This window comes from Enhydra lutris, unplaced genomic scaffold, assembly GCF_002288905.1.
Source record: "Enhydra lutris kenyoni isolate GAN:26980312 unplaced genomic scaffold, ASM228890v2 scaffoldscaffold11, whole genome shotgun sequence".
In the NCBI taxonomy this organism is placed as follows: Eukaryota; Metazoa; Chordata; class Mammalia; order Carnivora; family Mustelidae; genus Enhydra; species Enhydra lutris.
In genome coordinates this window covers 33,235,794-33,242,156 of record NW_019154095.1, presented here as the reverse complement: position 1 = coordinate 33,242,156, position 6,363 = coordinate 33,235,794, and the positions used below count along the sequence as shown (strand labels likewise).

At 42.2% G+C, this 6,363-nt stretch overlaps 1 pseudogene across 1 annotated transcript; it reads right to left on the bottom strand.

The window, feature by feature from the left end:
* Positions 1 to 378: 378 nt before the first annotated feature.
* On the bottom strand, positions 379 to 915 carry LOC111144476 (annotated as a pseudogene). Its single transcript, XR_002640401.1, has one exon. The product of XR_002640401.1 is annotated as a kinesin-like protein KIF22 pseudogene (transcript).
* Positions 916 to 6,363: the final 5,448 nt, after the last annotated feature.

Below are 6,363 nucleotides of genomic sequence, written 5' to 3'. Positions count from 1 at the left end.
TTTCTCTTTGTCTCTGAGACTTGTAAGTTTACTATTAGATGACAGGATGTTACCTATTTTATTAATTTTGAGGGGGGTTCTCTTTGCCTCCTGGATTTTGATGTTTGTTCCCTTCACCAAATTAAGGAAATTCTCTGCTATAATTTGTTCCATTATACCTTCTACCCCTCTATCTCTTTTTTCTTCATCTGGGATCCCAATTATTCTAATATTATTTCATCTTATGGTATTACTTATCTTTCAAATTCTTCCCTCATGATCCAGTAGTTATTTATCTCCTTTTCCTCAGCTTCTTTATTATCTATCAAGAGGCATCAAGCCTCCCTCAAAAAAAATTGAAAAATCCAGAATACACCAGCTCTTTTTTTTTTTCCAGAGTAAAAATTGTATTTACATGACACGCAATTATATGAGGATTTAAAGAACAAAACAAAAACATGGCACAGGAAGGAAAGGAGCTGGCAGTCAGGAGGGGCCTCAGCGCTGGCTCGCGGTGAGACCCAAGATGTTCGCCTTCAGGAATGACTCCATCTGTTTCCCGGATATGCCCTCCACGAGTTCCAGGTCCTCCACCTGGCTGAAGGGGCCATGGAGCTCCCTCCAGCCCACGATGAGCTGGGCCTTCTTTTGGCCAATGCGCTGCAGGCTGCGCAGATCCCGGGCAGAGCCTTCATTCAGCAGATCTAATATTTTTTGGCGCCCATGAGCCAGTAGCTCTGGGCTGATCTGTAGCTCCCAGCAGTCCTCAGCCTTCTCCTCTGACTCTGAAGCATCCAGGGACTCCAGCTTTCTCTTCCGGCCTTTCTTCTTCAGGATGTGGATCTCAGCATTTGGGGATGCTGCCTGCTCCTGAATCAGTTGTAAGGGCATCACCACAGCCTTTTTGAGGGGCTTTGCTACAGTGACTGTGCGGTTTGTTTTTTTTTTTTATCTTTTACAAAATTTTATTCTTTTTGGAGGAGAGAGGGGCAAGAAGGCGGAGAAGTAGGACACCCTGTTTCAACCAGTCCCCTAAAGTGAACTAATTATCTACCAGGACAGCCTGCACACCCGTGAAACCAGCCTGCGACGCAGGATGACACACTGCTGGAGCTCTGCGGGGGCAGACGACGCCGGTGGAGAGGTGAAGCGTCGTGGGAGCGCCCGGACTGATAGCTGAGGATGACAGAAGGCGGAGGGAGCCAGCAGAACCGACCACTGGGAATCAATACCGCGATACGAGTGTGCCCTGTGACGGGCGAGCAGCAGCAACGTGGAGTCTGGTTGAAAGCGCCAAAAAGAGCAAAAGATCTTCAAGGGCAACGGGTGGAATCAGGGGGTCACGGGCAGGGGCCTAAGTCCATAGACCCAGGACAGCCACCACCGGTGACCACCCGTGCCAGAGTGCGGCGGGGGCTCCAGTCCATGGTCCCGAGTCCGTGGCTTTCCGCTGCCTGCACCACCGCTGGGCTGGGCTGGGCGCACCCCCGCCGGCGCCGGGGAGAGCCTGGTGTGGCACCAGCCGGTCATCTCTAGGACCGGCCGCAGGTCCAGACGCTCCCAACCCGAGTCTGCGAGAACCCAGCGATCTCTGGTCAGGATCCCTCGGTGGCACCTTAAAGAACTGGAGAATCAACAACAAATTAAGCCAACCCCACTCACAAGAAGGGAAATAATCAAGATTAGAGCAGAGATCAATGAGATATAAAATAGAGACACGGTAGAACACATCAACAAAACTAGAAGCTGGTTTTTCGAAAGAATCAATAAGATCAATAATCCATTGGCCAAACTAATCCAAAAGAAAAGATAGAGGACCAAATTAATAAAATTATGAATGAAAAGGGAGAGATCATGACTAACACCAAGGAAATAGAAACAATCATCATAAATTATTATCAACAGCTATATGCAAATAAGTTAAGCAACCTAGACAAAATGGATGCATTCTTGGAAACCTATAAACTTCCAAAACTGAATCAGGAAGAAATTGAAAACCTGAATAGACCAATATCTAGTAACAAGATTAAAGCATTGATTAAAACCTCCCAAAAAACAAGAGCCTAGGACCTGATGGATTCCCTGGAGAATTCTGCCAGACTTACAAAGAAGAAATAATACTTATTCTCCTAAAGCTGTTTCAAAAAATAGAAACAGGAAGAAAACTTCCAGACTCTTTTATGAAGGCAGCATTACCCTGATCCTCAAACCAGGCAAGGACCCCACCAAAAAGGAGAATTTCAGACCAATATCCCTGATGAATTTGGATGCTAAGATTCTCAACAAGGTCATAGCTAGTAAGATCCAACAGTACATTAAAAAGATTATCCACCATGACCAGGTGGGATTTATCCATGGAATGCAAGGGTGGTATAACATTTTCAAATTGATCAGTGTGATAGAACAAATCAATAAGAGAAGAGAGAAGAACCACATGATCTTCTCAGTTGATGCAGAAATAACATTTGACAAGATACAGCATCCTTTCCTAATTAAAACGATTCAAAGTATAGGGATAGAGGGAACATGCCTCAACTTCATAAACTCTATCTATGAAAAACCCACAGTGAATATCATCCTCAATGGGGAAAAGCTGACAGCTTTCCCTTTGAGATCAGGAACATGACAAGGACACTCACTCTTGCCACTGTTGTTCAACATTGTACTAGAAGTCCTAGCAACATCAATCAGACAACAAAAATAAATAAAATGTATTCAAATTGGCAATGAAGAAGTCAAACTCTCTCTCTTCACAGATTACATGATACTTTATATAGAAAATGCAAAAGACTCCACTCCCAAACTACTAGAACTCATACAGCAACTCAGTAATGTGTCAGGTTACAAAATCAGTGCACAGAAATCAGTTGCTTTCTTATACACTATCAATGAAAATATAGAAAGGGAAACTAGAAAATCAATTCCATTTACTATAGCACCAAGAACCATAAGATATCTGGGAATAAACCTAACCAAGGAGGTAAAGATCTGTACTCAAGGAACTACAGAACACTCATGAAACAAACTGAAGAAGACACAAAAAGATGGAAGACCATTCCATGCTCATGGATCAGAAGATAAACATTTGAAAATGTCTATACTGCCTAGAGCAATCTATACTTTCAATGCCATCTTGACCAAAATTCCACCAGCATTTTTCAAAGAGCTGGAACAAACAATCCTAAAATTTGTATGGAACCAGAAGAGACCCCACATTGCTAAGGAAATGTTGAAAAAGAAAAACAAAACTGGGGGCATCACGTTGCCTGATTTCAAGCTTTACTACAAAGCTGAGATCACCAAGGCAGCATGGTACTGGCACAAAAACAGACACATAGACCAGTGGAACAGACTAGAGAGCCCAGATATGGACCCTCAACTCTATGGTGAAATAGTCTTCGACAAAGCTGGAAAAAAGACAGTCTCTTCAATAAATGGTGCTGGAAAATTGGTCTTCTATGTCACTAATTTGCTCTTCTACCTCATTTATCCTAACATCAAGAGACTGCATTTTTTATTGTACCTTATTAATAGCTTTTTTTATTTTGACTTGGTAAGATTTTAGTTTTTATTTCTCCTGAAAGAGATTTTATTTCTCCAGAAAGTGATTCTCTAGTATCTTCTATGCTTTTTTCAAGCCCAGCTAGCACCTTTATAATCATCATTCTGAACTCTATTTCTGACATCTTACTAATGTCTGTATTGATTAGGTCCCTAGCCATCAGTATTGCCTCTTGTTCTTTTTTTTTGAGGTGAGTTTTTCTGCCTTGCCATTTTTTCCAGAGAAGAATAGATGAATGAAAGAGACAAAATGCTAAAAGGGTAAGAATGACCCCAGGGAGACACTAACCGAAATACACTAACCAAATCAGAAGAGACCCATAATGTGGGGAGACGAAAGGAAAAAGGAGAAAAAAAAAAAAAAAAGACTAGACTGGTGAATAGAACAGAGCCACACATTTGATTTTGGGTGTTTTTGGTATGTTAGATGAAACTGCCTCCCAAAATTTTAAAGAAAGACAAACTTGTAAATATATACAAAAATAAGGGTAAACACAATGAAAGGACTGAATATGACTATAATAATGAAAATTAAAAAAGATTTTTAAAAAGGGATTGATAAGATAAGTTGATTGAAGAAAGAAAAAATAAATAAGTAAAAAGGAAAGAATGTGATCAGGCTGGAGACTAGAACAAAGCCATATACTAGATTTAAGGTATATATTGGTCTGTTAGAAGAAATTGTCTCCCAAAAATTTTGAAGAAAGAAGAACTTGTATGTATACAAGAAATAAAATTAAATACAATGAAGGGATAGAATATGACTATAACAATGAAAATTTTAAAAGATTTTTAAAAAGGAATTGATAAGATAAAACAGTTTAAAAAGGTTAAAATGGGAAAGAGGAAAAAGGGGAGTTCTACAGTTCTCATTGATCAGTGAACTTGGTCTTGGCAGGATGTTTTTGCTGATCTTCTGGGGAAGGGGCCTGTTGTAGTGATTCTCAAGTGTCTTTGCCCTAGGTGGAATTGCACTGCCCTTGTCAGGGGCCAGGCTAAGTAATCTGCTCAGGTTCGCTCTGGGGAGCTTTTGTTCCCTGAATGCTTTCCATACAGCTTTGGAGGAGGAGAATGAAGATGGCAGCCTCCCAGTCTCCAGCCCAGAGGAGCCAAGAGCTCGGGACCCCACTCCTCAGTGCACCCTCAGAGAAAAGCAATCAATCACTCCCATCTCCCTGGTCTCCAGTCACACTCTGTGCTCACCTGGCCTGTGACCAAGCGTTTTTGTGAGGTCCCTGCTCGAAGAATTGTAGCCTGACTCTGCCTCAGATTACAGTTTAAGGTAACCCTGAGCTCAGAACCCCTCCTCGGCTCCATCTCTGCAGCTGGCTTTCCCACTCTGATACCTGGTTGCTCTGCCACTCTCAGGTACCCCCAGTCTTTCTGTGACCCTCACAGGTCCTGCGACCATACTATCCCCATGAGGACTCCCTCCCCACCCCCTGCTTAGTGTCTGGAGAGACATCCCTCAGTAGAGTGGACTTCTAAAAGTTCCAATTTTGTGCTCCACTGCTCTACTGCTTGCTGGGAAATGTCGGCCCCCCCACCGCCCCCCCCCCCCCCCCCAGTCTGGGATCACTTCTCCGCATGTCCTACCTTCCAGAAAGTGGTTGCTTTTCTGTTCCTAGAATTGCTGCTCTTCTTCTCTTCAATCTCCTATTGAGTTTGTAGGTGTTCAGAATGGTTTGATAACTATCTAGCTGAATTCCTGGGACCAGACAAAATTTAGGTCTCCTAATTCTCCACCATCTTGCTCCTCCCCACCACCTGATCTTAACCAAGAGCAGGCATCTAGAAGAAACAGAAGGAGAGTCAACCACAACAGTGAGTGAATGAAGTGGAAGCTTCTGTGCTTACATTTAAGGTAAGTGAAAAAATACACTTAGCTTCCAAAATGTTTCCCGTGTTGGCACCAAATGCTTTCTGCTGCACATGTGGGGTTCTGGCTCCATGAGTCCCTTGTTGAAATGTATAGGTTATCTTTGGGAGGATCATACTTGAGCCTATTCCCTAATAATGAAGGCCAAAGGATTTTAGAATTTATCGAGTTCTTTCTTCTCCTGTGATTATTACTGATTTTTTGACATTCTCTATATCCAAGAAGGTTGAGGAAAACTAATCCTGACTTTTAATTCTGTGTTCCCCTACTTCTTCCCCTTCTTCCTCCCTCAATATCTTGGGACCCACAGAAGACACAGTATTTTCTTGCCTTTTGCTTACCGTTTAGAGACAATGATCTTTCACTTCTGTTTAATAATCCTTCCTAATTTGGAGTTAATCCTGTTCCCTGGAAACCGCTAATGCCTTCCAATTGTACCTAGAATGGCAAATAAATTCCTTATGGATAGTCACACTTTCAAAAATTCTGATCCTCACTTCTCAAACCTTACCTCTTAACTGTCTCCTCCTCATTCATTCCATTTCAGTCATGCTGGTCTTCCTCCTGAAACACATCACTTTCCTGCCTCAGGGATTTTGTACACATTTTTACCTCTGCCTAAAATGTTTTTCCCCAACTCCTAGCATGGCTGTATTCTCATACCTCAGATGAAATGTAACCTCCTTAGAATTGTGCCTTTTCTGATAGGTCCTTCATGCAGACATTCTTAATTTCACTACCTTGCCTTGTTTTTATAACCATTGTCACTACCTTAAAATATGTTGTTCATTTATCTACTCATCTATTACTAGAATGTAGCTCTCACTTACCTCATATTCCAGGGCTCAGGACAGGACACAGATAAGCACACTTTCTTCCTGTCCTCTGTGTTGACATCCACCAGCATCCAGGTCACACATTGTTCTCCTAATGCTCTGAGTGTG